Source organism: Polistes canadensis, unplaced genomic scaffold (genome assembly GCF_001313835.1).
Source record: "Polistes canadensis isolate GaletaPanama2010 unplaced genomic scaffold, ASM131383v1 scaffold_41, whole genome shotgun sequence".
Classification (NCBI taxonomy): domain Eukaryota; kingdom Metazoa; phylum Arthropoda; class Insecta; order Hymenoptera; family Vespidae; genus Polistes; species Polistes canadensis.
The window spans coordinates 776692-798787 of NW_014569588.1; the positions used below are offsets into that span (position 1 = coordinate 776692).

At 39.0% G+C, this 22096-nt stretch overlaps 1 protein-coding gene and 1 long non-coding RNA gene across 3 annotated transcripts in view; both read right to left on the reverse strand.

Annotated features, from left to right (window-relative positions):
• Positions 1-22096, reverse strand: part of LOC106784821 (UPF0489 protein C5orf22 homolog) — a 435726-nt gene that overhangs the window by 292291 nt on the left and 121339 nt on the right. The gene's annotated exons all lie outside the window — the stretch shown is intronic.
• The window catches only part of LOC106784823, a 62946-nt gene that overhangs the window by 13899 nt on the left and 26951 nt on the right, over positions 1-22096 (reverse strand). The gene's annotated exons all lie outside the window — the stretch shown is intronic.

Sequence of the window (22096 nt, forward strand, 5' to 3'; positions counted from 1 at the left end):
TCTCTCTCTCTCTCTCTCTCTCTCTCTCTCTCTCTCTTTCTCTCTCTATCTCATTCTCCGCCCACTCCGTTCTTATTCCCATTCTACGAAAAATAATTTTCTCGGAGCAATAACCGTAGTAGAGTCGGTGTAAGCAAAGCACTTCTGCCATACCCTGACTTCTTTACCATACCACCCTTCGTTATATCCAAATTCAATTTTATGTTAAATATTCCTGAACGCGATTCACCGACGCCACCGAACTCAATTTATGATCCTTACCGACCAGCAGTTCGCGAAAGCCTATCCATTAACTTTTCGTGCGTCTCATTACTCTCTTTTTACGATGTTCCAAGAACATAGGAGAAGCCTTCTAACCTTCGATTTAGACCAAACCAGATAGGAAATTAAAATATTACGAAAAGATTTATTTTATTATATATTTATACTTCACGATATCTCCAGATAAAGGAACACAAAGAAATTATAAAATTAAAATAACTTTGTTAATAAAAAAATATTGTTAATTGAAAAACAACAAATTTGCCTAAACTTCGTAGATCCTTCAAAAGTTTCGAGTAAGAAACATATTAAAAAAAAATGTACAAATGATTCGTCGAATGTCGAAAATAAAAAAACTTTCGATGTCTACGAGAACCGAGCAAGACACGATAAAAATCGTCGTTCACGTGGGTAGGGATAAGTGGTTTTTTTTACGAAAGCACCCGTTATAAATATATTTGCGTTAGGCTCGAATCCGCAGGTGCGTCGGTTTACACGATTATCCGGGCGTCCCTTTTGCAAAAAAGGCAGCTTCCTATCTCCTCTAAGGAAAAAGACGAAACGAGGAAAAGAAAAAGGAGGTTGGAAAAGAAGAAGGAGCATGAGGAGGAGGAGGAGGAGGAGGAGTTGGAGTAGGAGGAAAAGAAGGATGAGAATGTGGATGAGGATAAGGATGAGGAGAAAGAGGGGGAGCGATAGCGGGCGCTGGCGCGGGGAAGGAGGGGAATAGAGGGATAAAGAAAGGGTGGGAAGAAATGGTCGTGGGTGAAGGAACGAATAAAACGCGTATCGGAGGTACGCGCACGGCAGATCAATCTTCCGTTCTCTCCCTCGCTAAAGCTCGCTAAAGCTCGCTCAAGCTCGCACGAGGTAGCTCGAGGTAGCTCGAGCTCGGCCGAGCTCACCTTCACTTTGCATCTCTTCTCGTCTCTCCTCACGACTCCTCTCTTTTTTCTTTTTTTTCTCTTCTTTTCTCTTCTCTTCTCGCCGAATCCCACCCCCATAGACGCACCTCCACCTTTCTCGCATCCAACCATCCAGCTTCTTTTCCAACGTAGATGCGACCCCCTCGCACGTCCCCTTTTCCCTATCGTCCCTCCTTCCTAACCGAAGCGCGCACACGTATATAATACGCACGCGTGCGACGCGAGAGAAAAATACGTCCTTAAGGTCCCTCCTACCCGCCGCCAAACGGAGATAGAAAGGAAAGACCTTCTCTTCTCTTCTTTTCTATTCTATTCTATTCTATTCTATTCTATTCTATTCTATTCTATTCTATTCTATTCTATTCTATTCTATTTTATTCTATTCTATTCTATTCGTCGAATTTATCGAGCGTGGGATACGCTATTATTTCAAAGATTACTTTTCGCGACAGGACCATCCTTCTCGTACTTTGTGAATCAATTGAAGAAAGAAGAGAAAGTAAATTAGTATTATGTACGATAAGTGCAGACACTTTTGATCCGCGTTAACGAACCCGATCGATCCTACATAATAAAATATAACCCGAATAAAGCAATGGAAAAAAGGATATGGAGTTTGCAGATCGTCTCGAGGGATGTGAAATTTCGATGCGAAGCAGAATCCTAATCGGCTTTACCTCCGAATACCCTTTCTCTTCCCCACATCTCTCTTTCTCTCTCTCTCTCTCTCTCTCTCTCTCTCTCTCTCTCTCTCTCTCTCTCTTTCGCACTTTCTCCTCATTGCTCGTTCTGTAAAGCGAGTCACGCGGCAACCCTCCTCGATCGTTGCCCTCCGAAACGCGAGCATACGAAATTGAACGAGGAACCTTAACGAGCAGCGTGGTTCTACTCGATAAGGATGTTTGAGCAGCGAAATCGCAAAGCTCATTTTCCTCAGCAAGCATTTAATTTAACAATTATTAGCGGTAACGTCAAATACCGAAGTTACTGTTTTATCTGTTCTACAAAAATTTTTATCTAAATTTTATACTTATAACTTTTCTTTGGATAAAACGTTTCCAAGATTACAACATTAATCATATTACAACATAGAAGAAATTCTATTTTTTTTTCTTCTATTTCAAAAGAAATTATTTATATTGTATATTATATCGCTAAAATTCTAGAGTCCTTCTTATCCAATTCTATATTTCTATCGTTCTACTAAAAAGTAACTTCATATTCTATCCATGAATAAGGACAATACGAAAGAGTATCTGGGCCCGAGACACGTCGGTGGAACGGCAGCAGGCGTGGCCGTGAATGTTTCTTTCGATATTTCTGCTTTCTGTAGGTGGAAGAAAAAAGAACCGATGGAAAGAGATGCGATCGAGTCTAAAGCGAGGTGGGAGAGGGTTGGAACGTAGGAGGGTTATATTGTGGATGAGGGGAAAGTTCCCGGGGGCAAAAGTGGTGCGGCGTCCTAATGCGATTCCGATATCGGTCCGGACATCTCGCGAAGCCGACTGCACCCTCTTCGTCCTGCCTTTTCCATCCTGCCTCCCTCTACTCACCCCTACTCTCTTTTTCTTTTTTAGTTCTCTAGGAGTCGACTCGAGGTTGGGCCACATCCACCCTCGTCCCAGCAGAGCCAGGACGAACACGGTTGACTCAAGCTCTACGATCGACGTCCTCCCGACTCGAAGAGAACGAGGAACGCTAGAAGAGTGAGAAAGAGAGAACAAGTGTTGGAGGAGGGGGTGTGGACCGAGGAAGCACAGGGGGCTCCCCTAAGGGCGGGCTGCCGCTCGTTGAATGGGCCGATATGTATGCCGTGGGCGCACCACCAACGAGACGCCATCTTGGAATCGATGTCGATCAAGCGGAAGGAAGGAACTTCTGCGCAGCTCGGGGGGGTGGACTACGGGCACCCTTCCTCTCGAATACATATGCGAGTCCTCGCGTTTCTCTCCCTTTCCCCGTACTCAACTACTGGTCCTTCTCGTTTAGAAAGATGGCGAAAGAAGCGTAAGAAGAGAAAGAGTGTTATCATGAAGAACCTTACGATGCTCGCGCTTGGGGAAACGAACATTCACAAAGGATGTATAAGAACAAAAAAAAATGATTTGTTAAAAACTAATGAATAAGAAGGAGGATAACCGTGAAGTATAATATAAGGTCATCGTTCTCGAAGAGGAATTTAAAAGAGTCGAATGAAAGTAAAAAAGTAGGAGAGAAAGATGGAATAAAGAAGGATTCTTGATTTATGGGATTGCAGGTTGTTGCTGGTATAAGCGAAAATAGCGTCTCTGCAAATCGATTGTATAGGATGTTGACGATGTGAAGGCGGAGAGGAAAGAGGAGTACAATAGAGCATCGTCTCGTTCGTTAACTCGAAGGGAATAAATAAATAAAAAAAGAGAAAAAATAGAGGAAAAAAAGAGCAAAAAAAAGAGGAAAAAAAGAAGAAACAGGCGGGAGGAACATCGCGGACAAGGTAGGAAAGGAGAAAGGGGGTGGTGGATCGAGTCTCGTACTCGACTCGAAGGAGAGAAATCGCGCAACTCGAAAGGAATGAAAGGATGGTAAAGGGAGAGAGGAAGAGGAGGAGATTCTACTGTCCTCGGTAGTATTCCGTAAAGGAACGAGGCCTCTACTGATTTATGGAACATGACGCTCGAGCACGCGAACTTTCGAGAACCACATTGGGAGAAAAAAGAGAATAGCGATAAAGAAAGTAAAAAACTTTTTATTCTCGTTTAGCATTAAAGTCGAATAAGAAACGGATGATCGAAATGGCGGATCGAGTGGACCCTCTTCGCGTAGCCTTCCGGCGATAGCAGCAAGAGGGCTAGATACGAGTGACCCTCTTGAAGTAAGAGTCTTCTTCGTCCAAAGAACCGTGCCAAAGGAAAGTAAACCTTCCGCGTTTTTTCAATAAGAGGCTAAAATCGATATCGTAATTGTATCGGGAAACTTCTTTAACCCGATAAAACGACGATCGGATTTGAATTTTTATTTAATCGTTAGGATACCTCCATCGAAGTTCAACGTTTTGATGGAAGAAGAAAGGTACCTATTCTCCATTCACTCCTGAAAACAGAGCTTAAGGGTAAATTCGGTCAGTGTGTCCCGTTGCCGGAGGAATACGAAGAGTTGAATGGCTCGTGACCTTGGCCCCGAGGCTGCTAGCCTGGGGTTGCAAGGTAATTAAATGCCATGGATGGGGTTGGTCGCTATAACCGGCAGGATAGAACGAAGGGTATCCGGGAGGGGATGGGGCTAATTGCCGATGCAAGGAAAACCATCCCTCTCGTGCCACCAGAGGTTCCTTCAAGGTGCTCATCCTTTAGTTTGAGTTTATGTCACCACTTTCCTCAATTCTCCGCTGGATTATTTGAAATCGAATCTTTTAATTGCTATCTTTACCAGCAACAATTTAATAGGAGAATAAAGTAAACAATGAGAAACGAGAAGTAAATACAAATATTAAACAGATTGGAAAATAGAACAAACATGTTCTATTAAAAAATATAGAATGTTGTATCGTTGGAAAAAATCGCATTTTAATGATAACTGCTTATAGCACTGATAAAAAATCTTGCTTTCTTATTTTTTGATCGAAGAAAAAAAATATAAAAAGATTCCAAGATACTTAAAGAGAATCTATTAAGACGAAGGAAGAAATCTGGAATAAAATTCAATGCGACGGGGAACCACTGTTCCGGAAGTAGCCCAGTTACAAATTAGCATCCAAGGATTGCCCTTGGCGTTGGTCGCGTCTCTCTTTCTCGCAGTCTCTGTCTCGGTCTCTCTTCGAGCGTCCTTTTCTCACCGCTTAGTCTGACGTCTTCGTTCTCTCTCCTTCTTTGTGGGTTATTAAAGGAAGTCGCCTTTGGGGTCGGGTCGAGTTAGGTCAGGGCGGCAAGGAATAATGAGCGGAGAAAAGTTAAACGAGAGTATTTTTTACCGAGAGGAAAATCACGCTGGCCTTCTCTGGTCGTAGTAACCGTGGAGAAAAGGAGAAAGGAGGAGGAGGAGGAGGAGGAGGAGGAGAAGGAGGAGGAGGAGGCGGAGGAGGAGAAGGAGAAGAAGGAAAAGAAAGACGGAAGAAGGTCGTAGCGAGGGTGAAAAGAGAGAGTAGAAGTGAACGAGAAATCCAGAGGTTGGAGGTCTTTGGGTGGTGCAAGGGGTGTCTTCCATTCATTACCGCCAGTTACCCCTTAATGGAATCTTCGTGTCCTCATCTTTCCACTGTCCTTTCTCACCGTCACGCCACGGTAATTTCTGTTTTGCCGAGCAACAAGAAGTCGTTTGTACCCTCCCCAAGCTGCGTGCCATTCAAAAACAACGTTGTCTCTCCTTGTACACGGATTATCATCAGCTTGCTTTTTTCCTCCTTTTTTTTTCTTTCTTCTTTTCGCGATACTTCCCTTTTTTTATTTCTTATACTCCTGAAGAAAATATTACGTGACAGTAATTACTTACTTAGGATATCTATATATGAGTTGTTTCATAAGTCTATACAATAAACTCGAGTCTTATATTGGGTTGGCAAGTAAGTTAGTGCGGTTATTTTAATAATAATCTATCGACAAAATCCGCCATCACTTAGTTGCTAACCCAATAATATTTTTTTCAATTTTAATGCTAAAGCGTTCGATTGATATTTAATATTTTATACTTATATATATATATAATGTTATATAAATTTATTTAATATTTAATTACCAATAAATGAGATAAATTTGTATGAATTTTTAAATAATACGATACTGTATATAACTTGATCAATTTTCTTTCTTTTATATTTTGCGGAGTTAATCGATTTGGCGAATGAACGGCTCATATGTATTGTTTTATAAATACTTATTATCCATATTACGTTACGACTGATCGTACGATCGAATTGAGACTTAAAAGACTTTCGATTTTTGTCGACATCGTGTATGAGAAAAGTGGCTGCCTTTGATTTTAATGTAAGCACGAACATATCGAATTACTTCATTCAAAGGATGACACAGGTCGATACCCGTAAAACTGACTAAAGGAAATAATGGCGTAACATGAAGGAAGTAGATAGCTTGTCGTATCGTGCAGCCGGCTATTGGAATGAGAAAGGAGTGGAAACGAAAGAAGAAAGCGAAAAGGGTTGAAGAACCAGGTAGAGCCATTATCTACGGTGTGTCCATGTACACAACAGGGTGTTTATAAATGTTTCTGAGAGTTTCGATTCTTGCGCAGATAATTTATTCGAAAAGTCGTTCGTCCGATCGGTCGCCACCTGAGTAACGTGAGAACGCCAAAGATGCATCTGCATGCAGATGTCGCGCCCAGTTGGTACGCGTATGGATCGATCCTACGTTTGTCTTCCATTTTTTTCCTACCTTCGTTACCTCTCCGAATGTTAACCGACTCTCTTTTTTCTTACTTTATTCGATACGGTTCTCTGTTATACTTAATTACTCTTTGCCCCTTGGAAATATTTTACGATTCTCAGGTAGAGAAAAGGTCGATGAACTTTTCTCGAACAACGTGCTATGTAAATCATACATGAAGTTTCTTTCAAATAAATTTACTTATTCCTTTTTTTTTTTTTTTTTTTTTTTAATAACATATGAACATATTAAAGATGTTATATATATGCGGACTAACTCTTCAAAATCTTCCGAAATTATTTATCAACATACAGTTAGAGTTTGTGAATATCGTACACCGTTAAACTTACTTAATTTTTACTTGAAAACTATTGATATAGTGTATTTATGATGAAGAAAATTTAGATATAAATACATTAGTATATGTTAATTAGGTATTTAATCAGTTTAACTTGAAAGTATTATTTATAACAAGTGAATTAATTATTACGAAAATAATGTATACAAAATAGAGGGAACCTGATTTTTTCATGTCTAACAATTGGTTAATCATCCTTGTTTTTACTATTATTTTATAGTTTTTTAGTATCAGAAGTAGTTCAATTTCCATTACAGTAAAAATAATATAAAATACATTTGTTTAGAAAATAAAATATCTAATATATTATACTTGGAATATTAAACAATTTCGATCTGATATTTTATTAGATGAAAATTTTCTATTTGAAATCACTACTGAGTAGGGACGTTAAAACAAATGAATTTTAGTTTGAACAATCGTTAATATTAATAAAGTACATTAAATTATTCTATAAACCTTAAATGATTGTTAATTAATTAAAAAAATGTATATTGTAGTCTAAAAGCACAGAATATAACTTCGACGTACCATCCTCTTCGAAATCCGCCCCGTTAGACTGTCTCGTTGTCTTCTATGAAAATCATTTTAAATTCTTTCATTGACTGTTGTTTATATGACTTTCCGGGGACATACATATATATAACGATGATAATATTCGTAATAAATAGAATTTAATTTTCTGAAAGTCGTATAAATAATAATTTTGTCTGACTTTCACATAAAAGATAATGTTTAATATTCCAAGTATATTAATAGATATGTAAATTTTTGTGTACAATTATAGGGAAAAATACGGTGTACAATTTTAAGAGAAACTTATTGTAGATATGTATGTATTTACTCAAGAGAAAAATCCTTCAGAATTTAAATATGTATTAAACACGTAAGGCTCTTGTGGAATTTTCGTTCTCGACGCTGAAGAGATTAGATTTCTTTGGATGGATAGCTCGGCTGGTATCTGCGAGATAGGGACATGGGAAAGCACTCTTCCTTTTCGTATGTAGATTTTACGGAATGCTCAAGGGACGTGAGAGATCCTTCGAGTACCGAAGGGAGAACGAAAGGGTTGAGGAAGAGAAGGAGAAAGAAACCGAGCGTACTAGCGCATGCTCGGATTAGGATAAGGGTTAAGATATACGCGTGGGAAGACTATCGTCTCGAATTCTCTAGTCATGCCACGTGTTCGTCTTCTTTGAATATTGAGATTAATCCGAAACGATCCCTTTCTTTTTCCTTCATTCCTTCGACTTCCGCTCGCACGAACGTTATTCTAATTATAACTAGAATTTTTTGATCGAAAAAATCTGTTTTTTTCTTGTATACTTACAAATTATAATCAAATAAATTATCTTCGAGGAGAAAAATTACAAATGAATGGTTAATCGATTCCCAATCTCGTTTTTGTTTATAGCTAACAATGAACCAACGCTAAAATTAGTTACTTAACTTTCATGATAGATAATAAGTACTCACATAAGCGTATCCCTATACTTTCGAGTGTAAAGAAGAGTTTCGTGCCGCGTCGTGGCGAGGCTGTTTGTCGTTGGTGTTTGCCGAAGGTCCGTTTACACGTGAAGCAACGTCGTTAGAAAACGTGACAAGATATACACGAGCTGGATGCCAGCCCTTTTTCTACTAGAACAAATTTACCGGGGCACTTAAAACTCGAGGCTCAAGCGTGTAACAAAATTTGAAACGCGCACAGAAAAAGATCTGACATCGAGGTAATCTTCGCTTTTTTTTCTTTCTTTTTCTTTCTCTTTCATTACGTGTTTGCATAGTATGAGTATACAAACTCGTTCGAAGGTAGAAACCGATATTACTTTTTTCTTGACGTCTACTATTTAACCAACCTATAAATATATTTGTCAGCGTTAAATTGTATATTTCAATTAAATCATGAAAACCCTGGGTCTTACCTGAAATAACAAGGTGTTTTTTGGAAAAGCATATAAACAGAATTTTACTATATACTAAAACTAATAACTTTAGGGAATAACAAGGTTATATATGAATTCCTAAGAGACGAATAGTTTAAGTGTAGGTACATTCAAAACCAATAGAACAGCACGATTTATAAAAAATCTGTTTTACAAGGATAGAAAGAGATAAGAACGGATTTACGAACACTCATTGTACGCATCTATTTTATTTTATTTTTTTATAGTTTTCGAAGAAAGTGTAATTAATTCCCTTAAATCAATGGAGAAACTCTATCTAGAGATTAGATAATCTTCGGTTTGAAGGCATTAAACGATAAAACACATAACTTCTATCTCCAAATTTACAGCAGTGCAATATAAGCAGATATTTTTTTTTTTTTTTGAAACGAAAGCGAAGAATATTTTTCTTATACTTGAAATCAAATTTCAATCTTATACCTCAATTGCCCCGATATGCTGTAAATTTATATATTACTTATTTTTAGTTGAAGTATGTAATTCTACCTTCTTTCATATATTCAAACGGATCAATATAATTATTTTAGGGTCTAGCTAGTCAGTTCACAAATTAACAGATTTCACAAAGTAATGCTAACATATACACACATATCATGAAACGAATATTATGAATTTTCTTTTTACAAAAAAAAAAGAAAACAAATATTAAATTTCTTTGAAGTACCAAAAACAATTCTATTGAATAAAACGATTTCACAAACTTGTCGATATTTCGTTTGCAAACCGCGTACCATTACTTTTTTATTGGCGTGAAAAACCCGCAGTAGAAAAAAAGTGCATCGGTAAACGAGAAAGAGAATGAAAAAGAAAAGAAGAAAATAAAAAAAGGGAAACGAAAAATGCTCGAAATCAGGGTCGTCCTTTCGAACAGTCACGCGTGCTGTAAACGCTTCGCGGCCCGTTCGAGAGTTTGCAAATTCAATCGACACGGTATGATCATTGGATTTCCTATGGCGAGTAGTTTCCCATAGCTACCGGTACTTCCTGATAGTATAGTAGTTTACGGCTTACCATTTCGCGTAGAACATAGGCAAGGGGCAGGCAGGCACCATGTCAAGGCTCAAACTGGCGAACAAATTGGCCGGAGTAGTGAGAAGGTATTACGAGCAAGTATTGTCGACAATTACCGGATTTAGGGTCAGCTTTCAACAATCTGCGCACTCGAAGGTACTCGAAGTAATCGACGCATCGGAAGCGCACAATGGGGAAAGCTCGAATACGTTGTCTGCCGTCCGATTGCAAATCATAATATAGAAACGTGCACGTGTGCGCGAATAAGCGCCATGGATATGCATGAACACGCGTGTGCGTACAAACAAGAATCGATCGGTGAACGGCTTTGGAAGAGCCACTTTGACGTTCAAATTCAACCTTCCTAAAAATATTTTTCAAATAAGCGATCTCTCCCCATCGTTGTTTATCCATTTTTCCTTTTATTATTTTTATTTTTATATTTATTGTACACGTATATCGATTGTATTTGTACGACCATTTTCGAAAGGTTTGATAACGAACAAAAAAAAGAAGAATAAATAGTTAGATAGATAGGAATAATCAAAATAATAAAAAAGTGAGAGAGAAAGAAAAAAGTAAAAAAAGAAAGAGGACGAAAGGCGTATATAAATTAGTTTAAACTCCCTTTGCGTCCCAATTTATCTCGTCCTTGTTGAAGAGGATCTCTCGTCGGGACGAGCCATTATCTCGAAACGAACTCGCGCTCCTGACCTCGGCTTGGTTCACGTTCGATAAATCGCCGTTGGTGTAACGTAATAGCGAGGGATTAGTGAACGCCCTCTCATCCTTACTCAGCATCTCGTAGGTCGACCTTTAATAATCGCCACTTCTTCCGAACCTCGTTCACTTGACCCTACCGCGTCAGAGTTATTGGAATCTACGGTTCAACGAGACTACAGCGGATTCTCATTGAGAGACTCCACTTAAGCTACTCGAGATAACCGAATCGCGAAGGAAGGCAAGTAGACGAAATAAGGAAGGGGAGGGAGTAACGAAAGAAATGCCACTTAATCTTCACGATCGATTTAAGAAGATTTTCTTCGATTCTATTCGATGATACTACAAAAAGTAACGAGTAAACTACTCCCCCCCTCCTACCTTGCTAACACTTCCTGTAATTACGTTCTAGATTCTCGTTAAAACTAATATAGTCTTATCGACTTTTTCTACGGTCTAATGGGTTTTGATACGATAAATCTTTTTAGTACAACGTTAATTCAACTTCCGTGCCTTTTAAAGAACGAAAGGTCAACAACAGGAGACCTTGTATTAACACTTTACGAGCAACGAACCTCTCCTTCCTTCATTTCTCACACGCACTTTCACCTAATCCTTCTACTAACATATTTCTTTATCTCATTCTTACGGAACTATCGATCTCAAAGGTAAAGGCGAAAAAAGGAAACAAAAGTTTACGAATCGTTAAGCTATCACGAAGGTTTCGGGGCAACGACTTTTACGTTCGTTTATACAACCGATTTCGTTTACATTAAAAAACGATAACCCTAAAGCAACTCTTATTACGATATTGAAGATCTTCGAAATCGGAGAGAGTATCTTAGTAGTTGAAAAAAGCAGTAATAATAAAATCTCATTAAATCGAGAGTTAGAAAGATATCAACAACGAAAAATACAAGTAAAAAATATAAAAAGAAGATCGAAAGAGCAAAAAGGGTTCGTAAGGGTGGTAGCGTCTACCTATCTTCGTGCGATATTTGCAAGTAAAAGAGTAAACCGAAATACCAAAGCAGAGGGAAAGAAAAAGTGAAGGAGAAGAGAGACGCCCTTGAGAAAAGTCTCGGGGTCGTTTCTGTGTGCAGGCCAAGCGTGAAGAAAGAAAGAAGGTAGAGTGGCACGTAGAGGAAAGAGGGTATATGATGAAAAGAGCGATGGAAAATCGGAAAGAGGCGGCTGGCCGACTGGATGGCTGTCTGACTGGTTGACTGGCTGGCTGACTAGCTGGGTCGGTGGTGACGTAGTCGGTGCTGTTGGTTCGAACCTGATGTTACTAGTCTTGGTACTACTCTCTTCGATGATATACTCTACCAAGGAAGCTGTGGTAGTAAAAGTTCCAAGGTAAAAAGACCAAGAGAAGAAAGAGAAGGTACGGAATACAGAAGAGACGAGAGTGAGTTGCGAAGGTAGAGGGAAAAGAGGTATAGATGTGGCGGAGGTGGAGACTCTACTAAGAAAAGCCGACACACGGGGTGGCTAGGAGCAGTGCAGATCAATGCCAGCCAGCCAGCCAGCCAGCCAGCCAGCCAGCCAGCCAGCCAGCCAGCCAGCCAGCCAGCCAGCCAGCCAGCCAGCCAACAAGCAAGCAAGCCAGCCAGCCAGTCGACCCAACCCTTCCAAGTCTACCGCTCTTCGATTCTCTAACCCTTTACCCCCTTTTTTTCACCCCGACTTCGGCGGACTCAGTCGAAGATAAAACACGAACGGCTCTACGGACTCAACCCACTCTACTTCCTCTTCCTCCTTCTTCTTCTCCAACTTCTCTTCCTATCTTTTCTTTTCTTCTTTTTTTCTTTCCTCTCCGTTCTCTACCATTCCTCCTTCATATCTTTCTCTTACAATCTTCTTTCTTCCATCCTATACTACTATCCTTGTTCGACGTTCCATCTCCCGATCAATCTTTCTCGCTTTACTCGTCGTTTCGAAGCTACCTCGACCTTTCTCTTTCTCTCCGTTATCCTGCACCGTAGTCACTAACACGATGAAAAATAATAGCCGTACCGATAGGAAAGGAGAAAAGGGAGATGCACCGTAAACGCGCTCCAGACGGAATTGCTCCGTACCTTCTACCTTTTCCCTTTGATGCTTCCAACGCCGTGCATTTCAACGAGTTCGCCGTTCCTCCCGATTTATTCTGGAAGAATGATTTTTCTCGAGGTATCCGACAATGTGCTGCTCGTTTTATCTATGCTTCTCTATCGAACGAAGAAAGAATAAAATATATCAATCGACGTATAAATCGATTTCTCGTCGATTCATCTCGCGTAGGTTCGATTCAAGAAATGAAGAAAAAATTAATAAACATACCATAAAATAAAGACAAAATGAAAGACAAGAAGAAAATTCATTTTTAAATTGTAAAATCTTTGACGCGCAAAAATCGATGAGCATGACAAAATTACGATTACACTCAAAAGATGTACTTTTTTGAAAGAAAAAGAACCGATAACGGTGAGAAGCAGAGGACGAAACGTCTTTTGCAATCTGCCTGGAGTTACTTTCATGTTGCTAGAGAGTGGCGCTGGCGCGGTCGCATATAAAACAAATTAATCTCGTTAGGGGGAGGCAGGCAACGTCTACCTCGAACCTTTGCCTTTCAGAGGAACTTCTCTTCCCTTTACTCCGCTACCGCATTCGACGGTCGTGGCTACACTTTCTCAACTACTTGCTGGCGAAAGTACCGCCACCGACTTTGCGCCTCTTTTATCTTAATTCGTCGTCTAAATGAGAACGAAGTCACGGTTATCGCGGTTCCGAAAAAGAGGAAAGAAAATCTCCAGGAATCGTAGACAGCGCTTTATAAATTTTCCAAGACCATTCCTTTCGCTACTCTCCTCTTTTGACTCTCTATGTAACTACATGTATTTTCCTCATTTAAAAGAAACCTTCATCATACGAATATCTTATTTTTATCTTTTCTTCGTAGAAAATATATATTTGACATATTAGATAAACGACAAATCCAATCTCAAATTTAATCGATCGTAAAGATTTTCTTAAAAAAGAAAGAAAAAATAAACAAAGATAACATATAGAAAAAAAATCGCGAAATGGCAAGTAAAGTAAAAAAAGAAGAATAAAAATAAAATAAAAGAATAAAGACTAGGACCGAGGCAAAGATGATAAAAAACAAAAAAATACAATTTTAGAGACCAAGACGATCTCCTTCCTATCTCCCTTTCTTCCCTCTCTCTCTCTCTCTCTCTCTCTCTCTCTCTCTCTCTCTCTCTCTCTCTCTCTCTCTTTCTCATTCATCTCTTGAATCACCGATGCACAAGGAAGTTTCATGAAAATGAAAAATAGCGGACGAAATGAAAAACTTGGAAATTCCGGGAAAACCGTCGTATGCTGGAAGAGAAGAGAAGAGAATAGAAGAGAAAACCATGATCGCGAAGAGGAGTACGATACAGTCGCGCGTGCACTAGAGGACGATGTCGTGTACGTGTAAATACGTGTGTCCGCCGCGTGTGTTTCTCATAAGGGTGGAAAAGAAGACAAAGCGCATGCGCGCACGTGGGCGTCAATACGGACCTCTACACGCGCTACCCTTTCTCTATCCTTTGTCACACATATACAAGTTCGTCTGCACGTATACATACATTTATACATACTCACACATTTACTCAGGATGGAAGGAAAATATCTCCACTACGGACGGAAGGGATGCTTTTTTATGCTCGACTGAACTCAAAGTATGGAAAAATATCTCGGAGAGATATGAGTCCCCGCGTTTTGAAAACGAACCTCCTCAATTCTGTTTTAATAACGTCGTATCATTCGACACGAATTACTTATGTACGACTTACTTATGTAAGAGACAAAATTCGTTTGAGAACCGTTCACCGAACTTTTCTTTTGTGTATCCTTGTCCTTTCCTTGATTCCACGATAAAATACATAATAGATATGTTAAAATGTATAACGACTTACACATATGTTTACAAATACGATATTCTTTATATAGATAGAATAAATATATACAGTCACGATTCGACGTTCGTCTCGTCAAGACCGAACGAAGGTAACGGAAGATACGAGTACATTTTTCACACAAACGTTTGGTCAAATATTTTTATCTAATCAGTTTATATCATTTTATTCTTTTTTAAAGTTAAAAGGAGAAATGTACATGCATATATCGTCTATGTTCAGAGAAAAGTTACTAGTACTTTTTCATCTTTTTTAATGAATGGTAATCAACTACTAACTAATACTATTACTATTACAACTATATTTTTGGAACTTACTAGCCATTATTACTCCATAAAAAGCATCAATAGTACCTTATGAAAGTATTATTAATAAAAAGCATACTTATCCCAAATTCGATTTTTCTCATTAAAAATTTGTTTCACGAGCAATAACTCATATGATATACAGGGTCTTTCGCCTAACTAGACCACCTTAAATAAATCACTTATTTTGTACGATAGAAAAAAATATTCTGTTCGAAGACGCCAATACGGTGATGGGCTAAATTTTTTTGAAGGTCATTTTTTTGAGATTTCAAGGTCATCGTATTTTTTTAAAATGGGACTGCATATTTTCCCTACAACAGTCTTATAGCTTATAAAAAAAATAAATTCAAAGAGGTGCAATATGTTGACCTTCAAGTGACCTTTACCGAGAAAATTGTGGAATGTTTGTCAGTAACTTCAGTACACGCTCGGAGAACGGTAAATGAAGGAATAAATACAAATCAGCGTGTAAGACACTCATACAAGCAAAAAATCTTTTCATATACAAGAGACAACATTTCACAATTTTCTCGGTAAAGATCACTTGAAGATCAACATATTGCATCTCGTTGAATTTGTTTTTTTATAAGCTATAAGACTGTTATAGGGAAAATATAATTTATTAAAAATACGATGACTATTTAAAAAAAATACGATGACCTTGAAATCTCAAAAAAATAACCTTCAAAAAGAAATTCGTCCGATCACCGTATTGGTGTCTTCGAACAGAATATTATTTCCCTCTGACATTTTTTTCTATCGTACAAAATGAGCGATATATTTAAGGTGGTTTAGTTAGGCGAAAGACCCTGTATATGAAAAGATTTTACAATCATCGATACTTCTTTTCTCAGATATAATATAAATCATCTTTTATCCTCTCTAACGTGCAAAGAAATCTAACTAAATCTTCTTCTTCTTCTTTCATTTCTCATCCCTTTATCTTCTTTGTTACAATAAGAGATGTATATAAGATACGATTCTTTTTTGGCTTCCTTTCCTAATACATTAATATGAGACAAACAAGAGTACGTGAGGTACAAATATATTAATACCATAACCATCAAATCTAGCAAACCTACCCCGCTCCGCCTTAAATATAAATGATCGTGGTGCGAGCGAAGAGACCGGTATGCTTTAGTATTCATGCGAAAGTTTGTCGGTCGCCTCGTTAACTTTACATGGGTTTCGCCGTTGGAATAGACAGAAAAAGAATGTAAATTACGATGTGAACTACGAGCGTCAACAAGTTCAAAATCGAAAGAAACTTTTCTATTTTATCTACTTGATAAATGTCTAATAGTTGATATACAGGGTGTCGCGAAGGACGCTTTAATAAATTGAAGAATAAACAATTATTTTTGACAATGCGGCGACATCGTGAGTCGATATTTTTTGAAAAGCATTTTAACAGAGGATTTGAAATGAAAAAAAAATTATTGTAATTTTGTCAATTAACCCATACTGTTTTTTCTTTTGCTATTTTTTTCAACAACAAGTTATTACAACAACCGCTATACATTATAGCTTTTAGATTTCAAACCTACAATAATTACAAATATTATTTGTAACTTGATACATTTTTGTAGCGGATATTCGAATCCAAAATAAATTCCTGTTTTATTTTTTAAATACAATTTTAATGTAACATTTGAGTAGAATTCGTATGGTACTTTAACAACGACAAATAGACATAAGCACGACACAAGTTGGCCAAATTTCTTGTCTTGTTTGTTCCTCCATGATGAAGGCACATCGTATTTGCAAATACAGTACTAGTACAACGTTTGCCTACGTGGACATGGTCAAAATGTAGCTAATATCAAGAGAGACTAATTCTAGCAGGGAACATATATCTATATTTATCCGTTTAGCATAATCTGAAGCATTGTGCTCTATGAACTAATTAGAGATACTTGCGACGAAATTATCCTTTGATCCAAACTATAATAAAGGAAGCACAGTTAAAAGTACATTTATACGAAACAGTTGAAAACGTTAAAGTGTACATTTCGAAAATTACAAAAATTATGTATGCAAGTGTGCACACATGTACGTATGTATGTAGAATGTGTATGTATGTATGGATGTGTGAGTTGTTATTTATTCGCAATGCGTCTGGCTGTAGCATCGAGCCCTCCGAAAGTGAATATTTTAAATGAACCACGACCCTCCGATGATTTGCCAACGAGCGTAAACGGCTAAAGAGCTATCAACATCGCTAACTACCGGGTGCTTGATGAATCGGAACCTTGCAGCATCCGCGTGACATATGCTCGGTGAGCGTGAAAATAGTTGTATATGTGCACGCATGACCGCACTGATTTCATCAGTCCCCTTTTGAACAGATAACCAATAAAAAGATGGTTCAAAGGAAAATAGAAAGAGAACAAAGCAAAAGGAGAAAAATAGAAAGAGGAAGAGAGAGAGAGAGAGAGAGAGAGAGAGAGAGAGAGAGAGTGAGAGTGAGAGAGAGAAAAGACGCGGCGATTCAAGTTAGAACTTTTTAAGCACATTAATCAATATCAACGAGGACGGAAGTTTACGCGGGCTTCGTGGAAAGAAAAAAGTAAGAAAAGAATTAAAAAAAAAAAAAAAAAAAAGAAAGAAGGAAATAAAAAAAGACGAGCAACGGAAAGTAGCATCCGGGCAGCTCTCGCTAATTTCTTTAAAGTAGTTTGGCAATTTATTATTTTCCAATTTTCCGCGAACTTCTGCCGAGCGGTGCATGTACAGCCGTTTTCAAGCTTCCGCGTTATTCTATCTTTTCTCCTCTCTTCTTCTGTCAATAAAAAGGGAGGAAAAACATCATGCCACGGGAAACCAGATTCGCAAAAAGCAATCAAGATCCGTCCGGCATTGCACTGTCTTCCTTGTATCTAACGTATTTTCATTCGTAAACGTAACTCATACATTTTCTGATTGAAAAAATAAGAGAAGAAAAAATATTAAGAAATTCAATGCACACGACAAGAACGGTCGAGGTTAAGTTGAAATAAGTTTGACCGATAGCTGAATAGGAGTCTTATGCATTAACAGGTCTACTTTATCACAATTCTATTAACGATATATTGAGTTCGCGAAAAGTCGAAACAAATTTCATTACGGCTTGGCTCAACTTAAAACCACGACTCATCTAGTCGATTGTTTTTCTCTTTTCCTCATTTTCTCTTTCTCTCATACTCTCATCGTTCAGAAGAGGCAGCGTATCGCGTACACTCAACCACTTTTCCAGCAAATTTTTCCTCCGCTAACGACCCGCCGATATTTGAGCGGGGTAAAAGCCAACATGATCGCGCAGACGAGGCAAGTTTGGGCTAACAAGGGCCTCCTCCCTTCAACAGAAAAAGAAAGAGAATGAGAACGTGAGAGAAAGAGAAATAGAAAGAGAAAAAGAGAGTGGGAGAGAGAGAGAGAGAGAGAGAGAGAGAGAGAGAGAGAGAGAGAGAGAGAGAGAGAGAGAGAGAGAGACTCGGATACACGGGTAGGTATGTAAATCTCGTTCGAAGCATGGCGAGGAGAGACGAGGTGAAGCAAGCACGGTGATGGTGCCCTCCGAGCGAGCTCCTCTCTCCTGCGACCCTCTCCTGAGTCAGGTTCTTTCGCGGGCTGCCGGGCGGAAGGGGTGCCGGGTTTTAACCCTTTTTCCAGTTATCGATTTTCAGCTCGAGACGGATGAGAGAGGACTCGCCCATGTGCCTTCGGCCACTCCGGCTCTACACTCGACTCCGCTTGACTACTTTCAACGACCTGCCCTCTTCCCTCTTTCTCTTCTCTCACCTTCCACCCGCACCAGCACAACCTTCCCATCCTCATCCTCATCCTCATCTTCCTCCTTCTCTTCTTTCTCTTCCTCTTCCTCTTCCTTCTCTTCCTCTTCCTCTTCCTTATTTTTCTTTTTCTCTGCCCTCTACCATCCCTTTTTTCTCGGCACCTTTTTCAAGCGAAACCTTAAATAATACCCAACCCAGCTCAATCGCACTTTTTCTTCCATTTTTCCTCGATCGATAATAATTCATCTTTTTTACGGAAAACGTTGACAAAGAAGACTCGAGAACAAAGAAGTTAACACGAATAGGCGAGAAGAAAGCTGCTACGAATATTATCCCTTAAATATTATCGATATCATGAACACGCAAGATTCTATTGCAACCTACCATCTAACTACCTGCCTACTTACCTATCTACCTACCTGCCTGCCTACCTGCCTACCTACCTACCTACGTGCCAAAATTGTACATCTACCACGAACGTGTCGTTTAGCTCACGATACACGATTTATTTTCCTACGATAAAACGCCACTCTTTCGATGGCCTCCGTTCGTTTTGCGTATATCGAGTAGATACGCTATCGAGGAAAAAGAAAAAGAAAGGAAAAAAAAGTCAAGGCAAAGGGTGAGGGAATTTTGATTGATTGCCAGGGTGGAGTCTAACACACGAGAACGCTTGACTTGCGCAGATAGAACACGTGCGTCTTACACACGCATGCGGCACATACGACGAAGAGAAGCAAAAGAGGTCGCTTCTTTTCCTGCCTTTGGAACGTATGCGCGTTGCGGGGGTAGTTTCTCCTCTAAGATGGTAGCCCAACACCCCTCTCCGTTACTTTCTTTCTCTCTATCTCTCTCTTTTTCGTTAGAAAGGGACGTATAAGCGCGCGCGTTGGCATGCAAGACCGTATATCTTGTAGAAGCCATACGAAGGAAACTGGTGCGTTTAAATGTGCGTGTGGGTAGTAGTAACAGCAGCAGCAGTTGTAGTAGCAGTAGTGGTAGTAGTCTAGCTACAGACATGTCGAGCACACACATCGAGAAGGGGGTGAGCGAGGGGGGCAGAGACCAATCGGAAGCAAGCATTCTTTATCCAACGACGTATCTTGAACGCATGCCTCACGTACGAGGCGTGGTTTGGGGCCACCCCAACCTCCAAGACTAGACGCTTTTTTCACGGGCGTTGCATTTTGCGCCCCCGCGGAGGAACGAACCACCGCCCCATACTAATGTCTCGACCCTGCGCTTTCCTTCTAACGTCGTAGAGATAGTATAGAGACGAAAGCGTCGAGAAACGCATTTTAAAATGTTCACGATAAAGTACCGATCGTTATGAACTTTATCACAAAAGACGGCAATCAAGATCATTCCTATTTAAATACAAAAATTATGTTTTTATTAATTTTTATAAAATTATTATTTTTTCTTTGTTGGAGTAGAGAAACTCGATTAATAAGGAAAATAAATAGAGACGTTCCACGACTTCTTCCTCCAAGTTTTTGTTAACTACGTATAAAAGAAGAAGATAGGAGAAAAAAAAGTGGAGACTGTAGATTGTTCCGTAGCCTAAGGGTAGCATCGAGCAATTCGAAAATTTCCATGAAAGTTCTCGACGGTAGCCCGGTCGCGAACTCGGTACGACGTCGACGTACGATAATACACGCTCGTATGCTGATAGACACGTGGGTGGAGAGGGAAAGAGAGAAAGAGAGAAAGGGAGACGCCTCGGACCCGGTGCACGTCGGGAGAGATCTCTCATTATGCATTCCTTTCAGGCGGCCGTCATTATTTTACATATTGCAGGAGGAGGCGTACCGGCACGGTACCGACTGCCTTTGCCAATTTTTCCAGCACGGCAAAAAGGAACGGCCGGCAATTTGGTACCACGTCGGAGTTCCACGTATGCATGTATACGCGTAAAGGGCTCTGGCTTCGTAGATAGGTATGTAGAAGAGATATGTACCTACGTACTACGTAGGTACAGTTTGCGTTTCTGTGTAGACAACACAACCGGCTACCACCGTCTAACGATATCGTTGGAATTTAATGCATTTCATTCGAAGGAAGCCCCGCGGCTTCGAAGATAGGGACTAGTACAAAAGGAAGGACGATCGCGTTATGGGTGATATCCTTAAAAGGTAATATTAATTTGCACCAGATGATATCGTTTTGTGGTTGACGCGTTCGTTGATGCAGTGATCGATGATAAAGTACTATATAGAGTGACAGAAAGGAGAAGGGGGAGGGAGAGAGAGAGACTTGGAGGGAGAATAACGCCCGTCGTTGAAACGACCAGGAGATGGAGATATAAATTATAAATTATGGGGACGAGAAGGTATCTCGCTTAACCTTTTCGTTCTATAATCGAATACGCTACTGGACAAATTAATCCTTCAAGACTACAAACGAATTTCCGTTAGCAATGCATATCGTTACGATACGATAGCAAAGAGTTTCTATCGACTGAATGGAAATAAACGATTCGAAAGTTTTATACCCGTGAAGTTAACGTCGGCTCGAGTAACACATTGCTCATGAGGATAATAGAATACTCACTAAGATTATATTCCAATCTATAAGTCAATCGTAATGTGTGTCTATCAGAGACGAGTTGACGCGACTCGTGTAGGCTAACTAGTTTGTGGCTAACTAGTGGACTGAACGTGCTTGGCGGAACGAAAGGAACGGAACGAAAGGAAATAAATGAAAGGTGATCGAAGTGTTTAGAAAGCGCATAAATCCTAAAATATCGAAGGATCTTTGAAGAATGCTTCCTTGTATCTAGAATTACGCTAGTCTACGAGCCATTCCTATGTAAATTAAATTACGCGTGTGTACGACGACCAACGGAAAATTAAATGAACGATATGAGATCCTTTGAATAATAAATTCTGGTAGAGAATCTCAAATTTATCGCGAGAGGAAGAGAAAGAGAGAGAGAGAGAAAGAGATGAAAAGGGTAAAACGACTGAAGCTCTAGTTGCTCATTATAATTTCGAATTTCAAACTTCGTCCTTCGGAATAATTCTTACAAATCTTTTAACCAAACTAGATTCGTAGAAATTATTCTTTTTTTTTATTATATCCGGTATCTACCAATTAGAATATAAAACAAACTAATCTTATCCTAACGACTTACTTTGACGATATACCGCGTTAAGCCATTTATTTTGAAAATATCATCGTAAATCGAATAAAACGATTTAACAGTTAACTAAACAAATTCATGCAATTTTATCTTGACATGTAATTTCGTTAATGCGATTTCAATAATGGAAAGAATGCATCAAACGTTGTTTTTTCTTAATTGATAGTTCAAATACTTGCAATGATAAATACAATCATATTTGCTAAAAATATATTGATTTTAACAATGTTGTTATAATAAATCTACAATAAAATACAAAATAAAATTAATTCGTTGAAAAAATAATGTTTAATGAGAAATATAAAGTTCAAGGAAGAATGCAAAAA